The 18,932-nt window shown below is 41.5% G+C and overlaps 1 protein-coding gene across 1 annotated transcript in view; it reads right to left on the bottom strand.

Moving 5' to 3' along the window:
- The window catches only part of APBB2 (amyloid beta precursor protein binding family B member 2), a 329,970-nt gene that overhangs the window by 264,081 nt on the left and 46,957 nt on the right, over window positions 1-18,932 (bottom strand). Inside the window, exon 2 of the mRNA XM_059672664.1 lies at window positions 2,494-2,646. The gene's annotated coding sequence lies outside the window, so the exon portion shown is untranslated. The remainder of the gene's footprint in view (window positions 1-2,493; window positions 2,647-18,932) is intronic.

Here is an 18,932-nt window from a genome sequence, read left to right as displayed (position 1 = left end):
AACACACAGAGTGAACCTCATGTAGACCATGGACTTTAGTTAATCATAACGTGTCAATCTTGGCTCATCAATTTTAACAAAAGCACCACACTAATGCAAGATGTTAATAATAGGAAAAACTTAGGGGATGGTTGGAACTCCGTACTTTCCGCTCAATTTTTCTATAAATTAAAACTGCCCTCCCCAAAATAAAGTCTATGATATTTTAAAAAGCAAACCATGTCCATTACATAAAAAATAAAACAATAAAATCTAACATTAAGAAAATAAATCTTTAAAATTCATGACACACTTGAAATTCTGCCTGGAACAGAAAAGCAGCTGAGGTTTTTATAAGAAGAATAACTGTCACCCTGTGGTGTTAAAATAAACTCGGGACAGCTCTCTGATAACCTCTCATTTGGCTGCCCCTGAAACAACTGTGTTTACAGTAAATACCAAGATTCTATACTAGCAAGCTCTGAAATTATCTTTCTTATCTGCAATTTATTTTAACGATAGTCTCTGGAAAGCCTCCCTTTCTTTCAGATTCAAAAAGCAAGTAATTGAATTAAGTATATATTTTTAAATGTTCCTGAAAACAAAAATCCTATTTCTCCTTCGTTAAATAATAGCTCTCTCTGCTAGCATCTCCACTCCCCAGCAGAATTCATAATTCCATCTCTTCTACTCCCACAAAACTTCGTTCTTACCTCAACTGATACCTTTTTCACTGTCAGCTAGCCAAATACTGAGCTAGCCTACCCTCTCGCTGTGAGCCCCTGAGTACAGGGATTGCCACAGTCATTTCATGCTAAGACCCCATCCTAAAAGGCATTACCCATCAAAATGTTTGCAGATGTAAGTGATGGACACTAACTCAAACTAAGTAGCTGACCTGCCAGGAAAGTGAAAATGGACTTGCTGGCTTTCAGTGATGCAGAATCTGGGACCATAAATTTTGTTTGTGTGTTGTATGTATGTTGTGCATGTATGTTTTGTGTGTGCTGTGTGTGTTGTGTGCATGTTGTATGTGTTTGGTTTTTGTGTGTGTTATATGGTGTGTGTGTGTGTGTGCATGTGCGTGCGTGCGCGCGCGTGTGTGTGTGACCCCCTTCCCTCCTCATCTTGTTTCCTCCATCTCCCTGCTCTGATTTCCTGTGTTGACCTCATTCTCAGGAAGGCTTTCCCTAAGTCAGTGATGGTGAACCTTTTGAGCTCGGCGTGTCAGCATTTTGAAAGACCCTAACTTAACTCTGGTGCCATGTCACATATAGAAATTTTTTGATATTTGCAACCATAGTAAAACAAAGATTTATATTTTTGATATTTATTTTATATATTTAAATGCCATTTAACTAAGAAAAATCAACCAAAAAAATGAGTTTGCATGTCACCTCTGACACGCGTGTCATAGGTTCACCATCACTGCCCTAAGTGGTAGCAAAGAGAGTAACCAGTGGTCCGGCTTCACAAACCCACAAAAAGGAAAAATTTCTTTGTAATAGTTTCAGTGAAAATACTGGGGCTCCTCCATAAACTGATCCTGGTGACCCTGACTAGCCAGGCTATGTCAAATGCCCATAACAGAGACACTGAGGTCACCTCTAACTCCACAGGCTAAAATCAAAGCAAGGGTGCCTGCCCAGAGAAACCTGGGTAATTTGTTGGGGGAGGAAAGGATGCTGGGTGGGCAAAGTCAACAGATGCTCAGTACTTCACAGGTTCTCAAGACTGCTGACTCGCTCCCTTCGAGTGAGTATGTATTAACTGCGCATCATGTCTAATGCTGAGTTTCCCACTGAACGTCCGATACAAAAGGTTTGCAGTGCCCGCCCCTGTAACACAATACTCTTTCTCACAAGGAATTATTTCCCATCTCATTGCCACAGTGAGGGTGTTGTGCAGTGTCACTCTCGTGGCCACTGTTTCGCCCTTCTTTCCGTTGTTGTTACTTTAAGGGCATTTCTTCTCCTTTGTCCTACCTGAGTATCTTAATGCCCAAAGCACACTGCTGAAACCAAATGTGTTGCCAGCTTTTGTTTTGGGGGGAGATAAAAGTAAAAACTTGCTGAGCAAACTGAAGGAGCACAGACAGAAGTGACCCCCTAAAATGGCAGGCCCCCATGACCACCCTTCACAGTGTGAAAACCCAAATGGGGGCACGTCTCTGAAAGGGCCAGTGCCAGTCCTGCTTCTCAGGGTCACTGCTTTCTCTCCAAAATAAAGCCAAGATCACTGGGTTGTTGTGAGTGGCTTGTCACATATTTGTGCTTGAGATCTCCCTCTCCTCTAGAAGAGGAAGATGGGGGGGCGGGGGGAGGAAGAAGGAAGACAACAATACCCTGTACACAGAAGACTATCAGGGTACAGCATCTGCCACTTATCTGATGCTCTCACATAACCGGGATGATTATTCAGGGCCGTCTCAAAAACACTTTATGAAATTAACAAAACAAATTTTCCGCGTCTGACACAAGCCACTTTGTCCCGCCTCTGTTATCTTACACCAACCTGATCCTGCTTAAGTTATGGTCTGTCTCAGCTCACAGCAGCTTTCTTTTATGGATTTTCCATCCAGCAAATGTTTCTGTTCCACAGCTGGGCAGGTCCGACCACAGCATGCTTGGCTACGGACCGCAGCAGCTCGCCCGCAACAGCTCCAACCTGGAGGGGCAAAGGCCAGAAGCCGTTAGAAGAACAGAAGAAAGGAGATTCATTTTCTCTCTCTTTTTCTCTCCCTCCTTCTCCCCCTTCCTCCCTCCCTGCCTCCCTCCTTCCCCTCCTCTCTCTCTCTCTCTCTTTCTCTCTCTCTCTCTCCCCCCTATGGACTTGGCAAAATAACCCCAAACATCGAAATGTTTAAAATCATTAATGAGCAGAGACAACAGCTTATAAGTGTCCTAGAGACAAGCTTGGGCTATTGTGAGGGGGAGATTAAAGTATTTAATCATTATTGAAAAGGCTTGGCTAAACGATTGTGCTCTGTTTGTGGAAAATTTAAAGCCAGCTGTTTTAATTAACCACAGAAAACACAAGCTACAACTAAAATTTCATGAGCATACAGCTCTGCCCTGTGGAAAACCACAGGAATGTCCTGGCAGGGCTCAGTCGAATTCTTGGGACACAGAAGGCTGGAATCATTCCCCTTAGGAACTTGAACAGAAAATTAACTTGCTCAATATGTTTTTTTTAAAAAAAGTAAAATGAAACCCAGATTTAATCTCAGTTAAATATAAAAACATTTCAGGACTTCAAAGGGCGCCACCAAAAGACACATAAGGGAAAGGTCATGAAAGAATTCCAATGTGGCCCAGGATTTAGACTGTATTTTCAATGCAAAATGAATGATGCCACAGAAAATTTTATGGGCTGAAATAATCCAAAGGGGAAACTAATCACCTTTCATTTCCTAATAGAGGAAAATGATATGTGAAACCAATATTCAACATGTGGTTCATAAATATTATCAAGTATATAATATATTTGAGCAAAAGGAAATCTTTTTTAACTATCCTACTTCAAGCCAAACCTGTGGCCAGGCCCACACTAGCTACCATGCTTCAATTTGAAGAATCGTGGCATCCAGAAAAACAGTGTTAAAATAATGTCTGTTCACTGGTGCTGCAGCTAGCAATTCTGGTGCAGAAACATAAAGTGAGGGGATCTGATAAAAGCAACTAGTGAACAATTAAGAACTAATAGATCAGGAAGTCTTCATTTGTTAATGATAGTAATAGTATGACAACATTTATACATGCTAAACATTGAAAGCCTATTCAAAAAGGAACAGGACAAATGTTATTTTCAGATACTGGGTCCATAATTCTATTTCTGTAAGTCAAAACAGACCCTGTCATAAGTGTGCCAAGCATAATATTACATTAATCTCTACCTTCATTTGAAACCTAAGTCCCAAAAATAAGTTTTAAAAAAAATACAGCAAGAAAAAAGATACTAAGTTATGTATTTATGGTTCTATCCCAATTCTGTTCTAAAACTGGGTATATATAATGTAAAGGCACCACAGTTTGAACACTAGATATTTCTGGGTAATGGGATTAGGAGATATTTGTATTTCCTTCTTGGTGTTTTCCAAATTTTCTATAATTATTAGAATATTTTTAATAAGATTTTTTATTAAACGCTATGGGAGTACAAATCGGAAATGGGGTGTGATACTCTATTAGCCTGATCTGTAGGCTTCTTCTTACCTGAACAATAAGGGCTAATGAATTAACAATTCCTCGTTACTCAACTCAGTAATTCTTAATTTAAAAGTTCAAACAAGTGCCTAATAACACTTCCAGGGCTAACAACAGTGCTTTCCCAGAAATAAGACATTTTTATTTATTATTCTGTAAACTTGCCACAAAGAAACGAAAAGGCCCTGGCATTGCCCTCTCTGACCTATGCATCCAGTAAGAGCACCTCCCCATGTTGCGGACAATTTCACAGGCGCACGGCCCTCAGTGAATAACTACCGCCACATCCATTGCTGACACTCCGCATCTCAGAAAACACCGGACACCGTGGTGGAACTTAACAGCCGGGGACTCGGCAGTCCAGGGCTCTGAGAAGCCCAACCCCTGGGTTGACCACTGAGGACACCGCCACCCAGAAAGGTCCAACGTCTTTCCTGAGAGGGATGAGAGCCCACATCGCCTGCCTCCGCGCGGACCAAGCGTGCTCCCACCACCCACTGCCTCAGCACTCTTCAAAACCAGTTTGTATCAACCACCTGCACATGTTAAATCCGTATCAGCAAAACCAGAAGAACGAGACAGAAATGTGTTCCACCGAAAATGAAATGCACGCAGGAAAAAAAAAAGCCAAGACTCAACCGCAGGCTAACACAGACGACCCAGCACACGCTCGGTGGAGAAACAATGGGTGCAGTGTGCTCGGGCAGCAGGTGTCCTGAACTGCAACTGCCTATCACACGGAAAGCTAGCTCTCTGGTCCCGGCACTTGCTCTGTTGACAACAGCACATTCCCACCACTCAGAGCAGACAAAAGATTTCCAACAAGATGACACTTGCAACCAAGCCATCTGAGAGAGAGGTGGGATGCATGTCCACCCTAGTGTTGGAAATAAGTGATGTATGCCATCCAGGCCTCTCCCTTCCAAAGTGACCCACATCTTGGGGGAGAGACATTAATGGTTTCAAAAATTAAGAAAACAAGACTCTCTAAGATCTAAAATAAAATAATCCAACTGCTTTGTATCTTATGTCAGATGTGACTTAGAGAGTAAGCAGGTTTTCCTCTTTTCTTCTAAATTCTTAATTTGAAATATTGCTCACCTCCACTTCTTTCTTAGCATCTACCTACAGAGTCCAGGCCACACTAATCAGAAACCTAAAAGTATCACAAAAGGTGAATCGCCAGAAAAACAGGGGAGAGAAGAGGACAGAAGAGCTCCCTGAAAGGCCTTTATTGAGCTCACGTCTCGCCACCCTTGCTACTGTACAGCAGGACAACAAAGGCATGAACTGTGATGCTGCTAATAAAAAAGCCGCATCGAGGGATGATGTGATCTCGCTTTGTAAGAGCCAGAACAAATACAATGGCTCTATCCCACCCCATCGGAGAAGACAGGCATCGGAGCAGAAAAGAAAATGAATTTTTTCCACCCAAAACTGCTCCTTGCATCCCCACTATACAGGGTGAGGCAAAAGTAGGTCTACAGTTGTGAGTATGTGAAACCCAGAGTTTATTCTTGTATCATTATTTATTAATTACTGTATTATTTTTCATACAAATAACTGTAAACCTACGGTTGCCCCATCCTGTATATTTCCATGGCTGGGTCCAGAAGGAAAGACCGTATTGTCAGTTTATTTCCCATTGATGCCTCAGTTCTAATGCCAAAGGTTAATAGCCACAGCGGACACAAGGAATTAGATTCTTGTTGCTATTACACAATGAAATTAAAGCTTTGTGGTGAGTATTGTTCAAATAACTCTTTAAAGCCTAAGGTAATGGCAGTATGTTTAAATCTAACAGTCTGGTAGAATGAAGTCTGACCTACTGATCAAATTGGGTCCAATCTTACTGACGTCACCAAATTCTCTTTCTTAATAGAAACTAGTACACAAAAGCTATAATTAAATCGGATTCACAGATTTTGAAATCCTTTCTTACTTAAAACTTGGCTGTGTGTTGTTTAGTTTTAGCTTCAGTGAATGCCTTTGGGAAAATGTGTGCCCAGATGTTGCCGCTGTGTGAAAACCTTAAATGTTTGGCCAGCATCTTATTTATTCTATTCTAATGCCACAGGGAAGGTTTCTCCTCCTTGCGCCTGATGCCAGGAATATCAGCCAAGCCAATTCAAGGCTTCTGAAATTTCTATCTCAAAATGACCTGGAGATCCAGGCAAGAATATGTTGGGAGAACATTCCTCTAACTACTTTTAAAATTTGATTTTTAAAACGTAAATTCACAGTATCAACAAGTTTACATTTTAAAATGTTTGGGAGAAGGTATAAATTATATGAAATAATGAGGGCTTGTTAGTCTCCTTTTTTTTTTTTTTTAAATCCAAAAAGAATATATCCTAGGTACCCATCACAGGCAGCCGAAAAGAATCTATTAATGAATAATCCAAAGTAGCACCCAACAAAGTTTGTAGCTGATGATGAAGGCATTATGGCAATTCAGAAAAGGTTTCACACAGTAACCTCCCCTATCATACTCTCAAGTAAAGAGAATTTCAGCTGGAGGGCCGAGAGTGCAAATTTATGCTTACTGATGTTTTAAAGACTGTTCTAGAAAGAACAAAGGATGAAGAAATTAGCACATATAGAAGTTATGGTCCCAGTTCTGCTACTTATGACTCAAGGCTTTCTGGGACAATTAACTTATTCTCTTTAACCTTTGTTCCCTCATTTGTAAAACTGGGATGAGACTATCAGCCAACTTCACGGGATTGTCAAATGATGAAACCAAATATAAAAACAGTACAGAAAATTTTAAGGCACTATGTATTCAGTCAAATATTTGTTTTTGGTTTTTTTGTTAATCCTCACCTGAGGATATTTTTCCATTGATTTTTAGGGAGAGTGGAAGAGAGAGGGAAAGACAGAGAGAAACATCGATGTGAGAGAAACGCATCGGTTGGTTGCCTCCTGCATGAGCCCTGATCAGGGCCCGGGCCCTTGGAGGAGCCTGCAACCAAGATACGTGACCTTGATCAGAATCCAACCAGCAGAAGCTCTATCTACTGAGCCAAACCGGCTAGGGCCAATCAACAAATATTTCCCAAGAAACTACAGTGCTGCCAGACATAGTGCTGTGGACGCAACCATAAGGACCTAGATTAAGGGATGCCATGTCATTTGTAAGAGGCACAGGGAGCTATGGGAACATGTAGGCAACCTCTAATCCCAACACCAGACAAATATCTGGTAGTGAGCAGTGGCGGATGTGGTTTTTCCTTTGGTTGTCTAATTGTTAGCTCACTCATTTAGCACATCTTTTATTGAACAGTCGCCATGTATCAGGCACTATGCTGGGTGCTAGGGATTTAGCACTGAACAAATTTCTGGCCTAGAGGAGCTAACATTTCAGTCATTCCTCACCCATATGAAATGTAAAATACATGAACTAAATAGATTTAAACAGCAAGGCTGCTACTGCTACAAAATGGTGTTTTAGACCAAAATATCCACACACAAAAGTTAAAAGGCATATTCTAATTGATCTAAATACAGTAAACATTTTGTTATTTTAATCCTCAGGCCACGTTTTACAATATACCAAGTAACTGCCATCGTATAAAAGTTGCTGTTAGGCTTGAGGGATTACCATTGTATATGGTGGCAACGGAGTAGAACACTCCCCAGACACCGTCCCCCAACACTCCCCAGACACCGTCCCCCACCCCCAAAAGAAAAAGAACACATACTGGAATCTATCCAATAACAACCCCAGTTTTAAGAAGGGGAATATCAGCTATTTTAGAAACATTTCCTGCAGTCATTTTTTTTTAAGATAAAATAAAGTTGAATTATTTATTTTAGAAACTAAAGTTCCATTTTGACATGCCAAACGTCTGTCTTAAAACGTTTCTTTTAAAAAAAAAATTTTATTTTTTTTTTAAAGAAAGGCCTGGGAACTAGGCTTCCAGAACATAGCTCAACTGTCTAAAAATTCACTATGGATGGAAGGGAAGGGAATGAAGTGAGAAAGAGAAAGGAAGGTATAGGAGTGCGGATCCATACACTGATCAGGATTAATAACCTAGAAGTTTACATACTCAACAAATACTAAGAGCCTATGTTCAAAGTACAAAGAAAAAAGTAAATATCTAGGTAAAACTGACCAAAATGCTACTCAACTCCAAAGCAAGGGTTCCCAAACCTGGGGTCCCCACAAAAAATACAAAGTCCAAAGCCCAAGTACCCTAAATACCAGGTCTGGGGCAGCATCCAGTAATCTTTATCTTTTTAATTGTCCCCAAATAATGCTGATACACAAAACATGGTTGGGAATCACTGTTTCACTTTATTTCTGTATCGAAAAAAATTATAATATTTATATTATAAGAAAGGGTTAACTATTTCCCTAAGTACTTAACATTAATCCTCATGCCCATCCTGAAGAAGGAACTATTATTATGCCTATTTTTAAGTGGGGAAACTTGGGTCATGAAGAAGTCAAATAACTTGGACTGACGTTAACAGCTCTTAAACCAAGGACCTGGGATTTTTACTCACGTCTTATCTGCCCCATATTTTCTTAGCACTGGGATCTGGTGATCTTCAGCAAGGTAATTCCTTTTTCTACTGTCAATGCTGAGGATGTGATTACTCATCTTAATAACACGCCATAGGCATTAAAGTTTTTAGAACAGAATTTAAATCACAAAATTCAGTCATAAATGCTGTAATTGAAGAGGACACCATTCATGCTCCAACCCCATATGGCACCCATTCACAGAGGCACAGGTCTCCACATTTTCACACAGGTAATATTGAGATGTGTCTTTTTTTTTTTAAAAAAAAAAAAAGGCATTTTAAAAAATTGGGCAGTATTTTCCTTAAAATTTTTTACTGTAATGGTGGCTATTACACACAATGGCACCTCACAGTCAAGAGATGATCTTGTGTATCTTCCTTCATTGCTCTATTGCAGTGCTGTCCAAATGTTCTGTATTGGTATTGTTGAACATAGCAGACACTAGCCACCTGGGCCTTGAAATGTGGCTAGTATGGCTAAGGAACTAAATTCTTAATTTTGTTTAATTTTAATTAATGAGCTTTATCTACATGTCTACCAATGTCTTCGTTCATCATTCCTTTTAGAATGTCAGTCCTTCCTCCTGTAATCACTTTCTTCTTCCCAAAGTGTATCTTTTAAGAAGTTTCTTGGTAAAGGTCTGCTGTGCTCAATTTTAGTATTTTTGAAAAGTATATTTTGCCTTTCTACTTGAATGACAGTTTTGCTGGCATACAATCAACAGCATTTTAGCCTTTTGAAGATATTTTTCCAACTGCCATTATTGCTGATTTAAAAATTAGCTATCAGTCTTTTACTCCCTTCATAATCTTTTTTTTTTTTTTTAATTCTCACCCAAGGATACGTTTATTGATTTTAGAGAGACAGAAAGGGAGAGAGAGAAACATAGATGTAAAAGAGAAACATCAACTGGCTGCCTCCTGCATGTGCCCTGAGGGATTCGAACCTCAACCTAGGTATGTGCCCAGACCGGGAATTGAACCTGAAACCTTTTGGTGTATGGGACAATGCTCCAACCAACTGAGCCACCTAGCCAGGGCTTAAGATCATCTTTTTAATTTTTATGTGTTGAAGTTTTCCCATATCTAGATATAGATTCAATTTACTAATCCTTATTGGTATATGTTGTGCTTCCTTTGTCTGTCCATAAATTATTTGGGTTTAAGGTACGGGTCATTTATGTCCTTCATAAACTCTCTCTGGAAATTATTTATATGCTAGATCTTCAAATATTACTTCCCTCCATTTGCTCTATTATCTTTCTGGGACTCTGCACCAATCTCCTTGTAGCCTTCAACTACACTTTCCTGTTTTTCTTCTCGTTTCTGTTACATTCTCATTAATTTCTTCCAGCCTTTTTCCTAGTTCATTAATTGCTTCTTCAGCTGCTTCTAATCTAATTTATTACGTTTTTATTTCAACAATTATTTTTCTCCTTGGGTTTAATTTTTGTTTGTTTTTTCCAAAATCTGCCTGGTGAATTTTTTTTCAGCAACAAAAACACCTAGATTTATGTTGACTTGGTACACATTCTCCCCCTCCATTTTATGTTGACATATATCATTGTATTCGTTTAAAGTGTACAACATAATGATTTCTTTTTTTTTTAAATATATTTATTGATTTTTTACAGAGAGGAAGGGAGAGAGATAGAGAGTTTGAAACATCGATGAGAGAGAAACATCGATCAGCTGCCTCCTGCACATCCCCCACTAGGGATGTGCCCACAACCAAGGTACATGCCCTTGACCGGAATCGAACCTGGGACCTTTCAGTCCGCAGGCCGACGCTCTATCCACCGAGCCAAACCGGTTTCGGCAATGATTTCACATATGTACTATACATTGCAAAATTACCACACATTTAGTTAACATCCATCACCTCACATACAAAAGTTTTTTTTCTTGTTTTGAGAACTTTTAAGATCTACTCTTAGCAACTTTCAAATATACAATAATAGAGGCCCAGTGGACGAAATTCATGCACTGGGGCAGGGTGTCCCTCAGCCTGGCCTGCGCCCTCTCACAGTCTGGGAACCCTCAGGGGATGTCCAATAGACGGACATCCTTCGTGCTGCCGTGGAGGCAGGATAGGCTCCGGCCAGTGCCACTGCGCTACCCAGCCATGAGCCTGGCTCAGGGCTTCTGGCTGAGTGGTGCTCCCCCTGTGGGAGCACACTGACCACCAGGGGCAGCTCTTGCATTGAGCGTCTGCCCCCTGGTGGTCAGTGTGCATCATAGTGACTGGTCGTTCTGCCATTCGGTCGATTTGCATATCAGCCTTTTATTATATAGGATTGTTAACTACAGTCAGCATACTGAGCATTATATCCCCAGAACTTATTTATCTTCTAACTGGAAGTCCGTACCTTGACTACCTTCAATCATCTTCTCTACTAACTCCCCGGTACTGGCAACCACCAATCTGTTCTCTGTTCCTATGAGTTCAGTTGTTGTGTGTGGGTGTGTGGCATTTTTTTTTTCTAAGATTCCACATGTAAGTGAGATCACACAGTAGTTTTCAACTGTTTGACTTCTTTCACTTAGCATAATGTCGTCCAGGTCCACCCATCCTTGTTACAAATGGCAGGGCTTCCTTCTTTTTTAATGACTAAATAATATGTCTGGTCAAATCTTAGCTTATGCTATTTACAATTACTTGTAATTATAGCTTTTTTCCTTAAAGTACTGCAACATAGTTATCTTATATCCTGTATCAGATCATTTTAATATCTAAACTCCTCAGTGTTTCAAATCTATTGCTTCTTATTGGTATCTGGTGACTTTCACTCCCGGTGGCTTGTTTTCTAGTAGGATTGAAGATCTTTGATTCTGAACTCATACTTGGTTGATCTTAATCAGAAGAACCCCGAGATCTAAGGCAGGGAGGCTTTCCTCCCGAACGGATTCACATTTGCTTCTGCCAAAAGCCAAGGAGCACTGTCTACCTGGGGCCACGTCAACTACTTTCATGAGTCTTGGTAAAATGCAGGCTCTCTTATCTTGCAAGTGACCCAAAGCTCAGTCTCCAACCACAGTGGTGATACCAGCATCTGCTCTTCGGAAAACCTGGCTTTTCCGTTTGTTTACACACAAAGCTCCCAGCTTTGATGGTTGGTGGGGTAGGAGACATAGGAGATGTCTTAGGTCATAATCCCAGAAGTACAGTAAAAACTGTTCTATCCAGAATGCAATGCGTTAGTGTGGAGTGTGTTAAGAGTATCCAGCCCACCATACACATGCTAGAAACCTAAGTCTTGAACTAGTCATATTTCCTCAAAACCTACTTTTCCTCTTTTGTTCAACATTTTGCTGAAGGGCACCATGACTCTCGCCCAAATCTGAAACCCAATATTGCAGGTACCATTGAATGACCCTTCTCTTTCCTCCACTGCCTCAAGTGCAACTAGTCATCAGTCCCACCTTCCTGCTTGATCAAAAGTGGGTTTGCATTTAAGTGTATGGTCAATGTGGGACCTTAGCAGTGTAATTTTAATCATCAAGAAAATGTTTGAAAAAATAAGGCAGAAGTAAAACCAAAATCATGTATACCGGCCAAATAAAGGTGCTTTACATGAAGAAAGATTCAAATACAGGTAAGTGGAAGGAGAAATGAGTTTCACAAGAATCCCCGAAGAGCTGGGACTCTGGCTGTCAGACCAGAATCACATTTTCAAGACGCGGCTTGATATCTGTCATGATAAATTAATGTTACTTTGGATTTTATTGGGTTTGTAGATTTGCTTGAATTTACTGTATAAATTTGTCATTGTTTTATAGTTCTATAAGAACTGGAGGCATAAGGAGTTTATACCTAGTTTTACATTCGGCATATTTAAAGCTACTTCATAATAAAAATATTTATACCAGTACTGGGGATTTATGAGAATTTTTTTCCTTTAAATAAAGAGGTCCTAAATTAGTAAGATTTCAGAAACACTGGTCTTTATATACTTTGCCACCTTTGATCCATCCATCATTCTCTCCACAAATGAATAGCCAGAAATGGAATATAACAGCAGAAGCAAGAAATCATTTACTAAACTCCAATTTCTCCCCAATTCTCCAATTCTCCAGCTGTTTGAATCAACTCAAAACTGATGAATCTTTTAAGACAGCATGCTTTGTTTCTTTCGTCTGATAGCGGTGATTTCGTATAAGTAAGACCACTAGAAACACGGCACTGCCCAGCTCCCACTATCACCCATTTCTACTATGATTTATAAATTGGTACAAATGCACCTGGCAACAATACAGCAAATGAAATGTGTCAAACAAAGCAGTCTTTGCCTTGAGGAAGTCCATTTCCTGGTTGGGTTTCAATAACCGGGAATTTTAGTGAGTACAGCATTGTTGTTCTGAATGATTACAAGAAACTCCCAATCATTTCTTTTTTAACTTCTATATTCTTATTCTTTATGGACTGATGGACGCTAGTTCCTTCAACCACCAGATATTTCATTTTAAAAGTCCTCCATACCAAGATAACCCTTTCTTTCTCCCACATACTGACCCGTGTGTCAACATTAGATTTCTCTTCCCACAGAGTTGACTCAGTGAGAACCAGAAGGGGGGGGGGCGGTCATAGCAATTGCTTACCGGACAGAGGAGCACATTGGGGCCCGAGAACGTTGAAAAGGCTTCCCTGGGGCCACACGGCCGACGGGCAGAGACCAGAATCTGCTTCTACCCAGTCTTGCCACCCAGTCCAACTCCGTGACTCATCTGACTCACTTTACATCATAAGTTGTTTGAAACAGGACTTCAAATTAATGACCGTGGTCATCATTAACCAATAATTTGATATTTTTAAGTCCAATAATTTGATATTTTGCTAATGATAACTTGATATCCAAAGTTTATAAAGCACCAAGCCGTGTTTCAATAAAAGCCTAATGGAAGTAGCTCAAATTCTGAAACCCAATCCCAGGATACTTATTTAGAAGTGGTTTTTGTTGCTTTTGTTTTTTAATCCAGAGTACATTAACTTGGGGAGGGGGGCGAATAAGATTACATTTTTATTCCAAAGAAAGAAAAAAATAACATTCTACAAATAGTTTTAAAATAACATAGTAACCAAATATAACTCTAAGTCAGTGATTCTCAAATTGAGATCTGAGGTAGGGCACAAGAATATGCATTTTTAACAAGCACACGCTGATTATAATTCTGTCGGTCTGAAGGCCAGTTGATGGGAAACACAGATCTATTCAAATTTTGAAAAATTAAACCATTCTACCTAGTCAGGGAAGTTAGAATAAAGGAAGAAAAGCAAGAGAGAATCCAAAAGACGCAATGCACAAACAGATGAGATAGCAAACAGACAGACAGACAGACATGGCGTTACCCTTCAAGCATGCGGAAAAGCGGCTTTTATGGAATAACATTCCTACACGCTGGCCTAATAAATTATGCTGAGAGCTGCGGCTAAGAATTTTTAAAACCAACTCAAAGAGGAAATGGCACCATCACCTAAAGAACAGGTGAAATCAAAGGCCAGTACAGGCTTTGGCAGATCTCAGGCCCTCGTGAAATATCTGTTTAATTAAGAGGCAACTCTAGTTCTAGCAGGAAACCTAGTTAACCACAGAAGTGAAATCATAATTACTATGATCACATCTTGTTTTCTCCCTGTGTTTGCTTCCTCGGGGCATCTATGATGCCTGAATTGAAAATGGAACCATAAGTATTATAATAACAACATTTGTTGGAAAGCTCATCTTATTTTTTTGTAATTCATAAATTGAGGCTAAGTTTTCAAAAAATCTGAACTTTAAAAAATTGTATGCATTATCCACCTTAAACCCAGTAATACTGGCAAGCAAAACCTTCTACTAGAAAAGACAGGCAGGGGAAAAAAAAAAGCCTGGGAGAGACAGAAGGTACAATCAATTGAGGGACAAAATAAAGGGTAAAGAAGTCAGAAATTTAATGTAGCTAAAAATACAAACTGCTACCTCGTGGTCCACAAACTGTAATATATCATTTTTAACAAAAAAAAAAGGGAATAAAAATCCCCAACAAACTTGCTCAGAAGAAAATGATCAGAGCTCTTGACTTACACTGTAGGAGGGTCTCCCTGTACTCTATATATCCACACCAGTCCAGCTTGCTTCATTCACGCACTCTCTCACTCTTCCATTATTCATTCTTTTCTTTTTGCTTCTTTCATTTCAGGACACTTACCAGTGTTTATTCATTTTATCCAAAAGAAAATCCCGGTGTTATAGTAAGAAAGGAAATGTTTATTTACAAATTGATGTCTGCTGTGAAGTTCAGTGCACAGTTTTCATTCACAGAAGAGCAAAGAATTTTGTAGAGTACGCTGGTTCTGGAATCTGAGGAGAAATGGGTTCAAAACTTCATGCACTACTTATCTGCATGACCTTGAGACTCATTTAACTTTCTGAGCCCGTTTTCTCCTCTATACAATGAGGATCGTAACATCTGGCGTTTGGATGGAGTGGGGTTGGGGGCAAAGCGTCCTAAAGAGCCTACGACAGTGCCCGGCACCCAGCAAATGGCCATTTTGGGGGACAAATGGCCATTTTTGGGGTTATTTTCACACCTGCTAAATTTGCCCAAGGGCTCTGCAATTTTCTGTCTGCAAAGGACGGTCCAAAGCAAGTATTCCCAGACTCTCACTCTGCTCCAGGTTGCAAAGGGCTCTCACATGACAGTCCTCCTCAAATGACCATCTGACACCACCAGGCTTGTCAAAGCTGTGAGCCCAGCGCTCAGGAAATGTGTTCTGTTCTCTCCCGAGTGCAGATGAAATGAAAGCCACTCCCCTGAGGCTTTTCTCAAAGAACCAGCGCCCTCAAAAAGCGCTCAGTTTATCATTTTAGCTATAGTGAAAGAAGCCAAAAGAATGACCCCAAACTTCCACCCCTGGAACAAGCTAATCCCAAACAAATAGTAAGCAAGCAAGTGTTTGGAAGGAGCAAATATGAGGGCGGGGCTGTAAATCTGCTTCTACCACCTCCATCCCCACCGGCCAGCACACACCACTGCTCCGGTGTATGAAACCTCTTGGGAGTCTGGAGGGGCCAGGATAGGCCAAGAAACAACACAGGGTCAGTGGAGAAAGAGGCTACTGTACTGGTTCTTACCAAATTTCCATGGCGCTTGGGGAAGAGCTACATGCCCCAAAGCCCATTTCCAAGGCCATCCTCTCTGTAATGAAGAGAGACGAGTAACACCAGGGACAAGGGCACCGACTCCAGAGCCAGGTTGCCTGGGTTCGTAACCTGGCTGGCTCCTTCCCACCCGCGCTGTGTGACCTTGGACGTGTCATGTGGAAGGGGCACAATGACAGCACCTAACTTGTAGAGCTGTTCTGAGAACTGAATGGGTTAATATATGTAAAAGCACCCGAGTTAGCCTATTCCTACTATGAAAGAATTACACCCAATTCTCATTAACGGGGTGGAGTGGCCAAGAGTATACTGTCTTCTCAGAAAAACCGCTGTATCCTTAAGAGGCTACACCCAAACTCAAGTTTCATAAAGTGAATCACATTTGAGACTCGCTAGAAAGTCATCCTGGCCTGTCTATAAAGCTCTAAGCTCTAGAAGGGTGGCATCGGGAGCAGCTTTTCCAAAGGGACATGCCTGGGCAGTCAGTGTGGTTTGGAGCCCAGACTGTGCATCTTGACAAAGCAATGTCACTCTAATGCCCACCTGGACATGAGAAACACTGGCTGAAAGCAAGTCCGAACTCTACAAGACCAGCCTTTCTTGGCAGGGTGAGGACAGTGCAGGGGTGTTGGAAGATGCCTCTGCAGCCTGCGTGCTGCTGCCTGAAATCCCTTTTAGCAGATTCCCACTGCACAAGTCAAACATGCATTTTAAATTAGAAAAGGAACTAACGTTGGTTGAGCATCTACAGCATGTCAGGCCACATGTATATATGCATCTATCTATATCCTATATAATAAAACCCTAATATGCAAATCAACCGAACGGCAGAATGACCAGTCGCTACGATGTGTCTGTCCCCTGAGAGGGAGGCAACCGGCAACGGCAATCAGGGGGCAGTGCCAGGCTGCCAGCCAAGGCGAGTGCCAGCTGGGGCCCCCCAATCATCCTGCCCATCGGTTGCCCTGCAGAGGGAGGCCACCAGTGGCGGGGGGTGGGTCCAGCGAGCAGGCGGCACTAGGCCACCAGCCAAGGCGGGTGCCAGCGGGGGTCCCGCCGGTCACCCCACATATCAGCCCTGGTCGCCGGCCAGGCCTAGGGACCCTACCCTATATATTGGAAACAGTCTCTTAGATTTAAAAATTAAAACCTGGCAAGGCTACTCTAATACTGAAAAGACAGGAAGATACAGCGATGACATGCATGGACTCTGGCTTGCACATTTTGTGGTCAGCCCTGATTCTGACACTTATAACTGTGTGACAAAGCCAATTACTTAACTTCTCTCTGCTTCATTTTTTCCACCCATAAGATGGGAAAATGGTACTACTGCCTCAGAAGGATCATGTAATGTACTACTTTTTATAATCAGGGCAAAAAATGTAGCTGCCCATACAACAGCAAGATGCCTTTCACCTGTATGAAAAGTATGGTCACTGGTGCATGCAGCCTCCCGGATTGCAAGAGTGATGTTGGACATCCCCCAAGGGCACAGGACAGGCTGAGGGACCTGCCCGCCCCCATGCATGATTTCATGCACCGGGACTCTAGTCTACATATAAATAGATACAGATACACACATCCTGTTCCTCACCATCACTCGGTGCACAGTTACTGTGCAAAGGAGGAAACTGAGGAGCAGAGTTCCATAGCGGAGCCAAGATTCCCCACCCCCACCCCAAGGTGTGTCTGCCCTCTGCACCACACCCACTGCCTCCCAGTCCTCAGGAACCCATGGTTCTCAATCAAAGTCAATGAAACTGGACTGCAGGAGGTCCTTCACACAGGCTCTACATCCCACCCCAGGTCTTCTCAGACTGTACTGAACCAGGACTAAGCTGAGGTTTAAAGATGCAGGAAAGGGTCTACTCACCCCTTGCCTTCACCAGGGCAAGAATTTAGGACAAATCTCAGGCCCCACAGGCCTTAATGCTACATATATACAACAGAAATGTATTAGCCTTCAGTCTTTCTCCCTTTTTTATTCTTTTTTTTTTAATATATTTTATTGATTTTTTACAGAGAGGAAGGGAGAGAGATAGAGTTAGAAACATCGATGAAAGAGAAACATCGATCAGCTGCCTCCTGCACATCTCCCACTGGGGATGTGCCCGCAACCCAGGTACATGCCCTTGACCGGGATCAAACCTGGGACCTTTCAGTCCACAGGCCGACGCTCTATCCACCGAGCCAAACCGGTTTCGGGAACCTTTTTTATTCTTAATAAAGCAAGAAGAATAGATGACTTAATAGTCAGATAAAAATGAAGAAAATGGCCTCATCTACCTCAAAAAATACTTTACTATGAAGCTCAGGTAACTTCACAAGATCCACAGTAATCTAAGTTAATATTTATGGAACATCTGGTGCCTGACAACCTCCAGAGAGTCCCATTTCACAGATGAGAAAACTGAGGTAGCTTGTCCCACAGAGTATGAATGGACATTCAAACCCAGGATTAAATCTTGCCTTTCCATTCTTAAGGCTAGTATGTTATTTTGCCTATAAAATTGCTATGTAGTCTATCAAGTCATAGAGATACTACTTTTCCTGTTATTAGGACATTTCCATTAGCCGTAAAGTGCCTGCAAGCTGCAGAAAAAGCAAAGGGATGTGGGTAATCTATAAACTGGAATAAATAAGAGAAGCTCGTAAACCTATTTTCAGCTTAATGAATAGAAAATAAATAGAAACATCCAAAGAAAATGAAGGCAATCAAGAAATAAAATTAAAGAGAGAAAGAAAAAAAAAACACAGGCTTACGGGAGAAAAAACGAACAAAAGAAAATCACAGGACGTTGTTTTGCGGTGCCGGAGAGATAATGGCCAGGATGAGAAACCAGGGCAGGGAGGCGGTTCCGCCCACTGTAAGACAGTGATCCCGGACCCAGGGCACGCCGGCTGCAAGGAGCACACCAGCCTCACAGGTGCTGCCGGCCTGGCCAGGACAAGGGCCTGAGATCACCAGGCCGACAGAGGAAATGACAGAAGCCCCGCTGCTTAAGTGATTAGTCAGAGCCTGAGGGACACCAGGCTCACTTCCACTTCCCCTCCCTGCAAATGCTAGAGCATC

Source organism: Myotis daubentonii, chromosome 1, assembly GCF_963259705.1.
Source record: "Myotis daubentonii chromosome 1, mMyoDau2.1, whole genome shotgun sequence".
NCBI lineage: Eukaryota > Metazoa > Chordata > Mammalia > Chiroptera > Vespertilionidae > Myotis > Myotis daubentonii.
The sequence above is the reverse complement of the archived record's forward strand: the minus strand, read 5'-3'. Positions and strand labels throughout refer to the sequence as shown.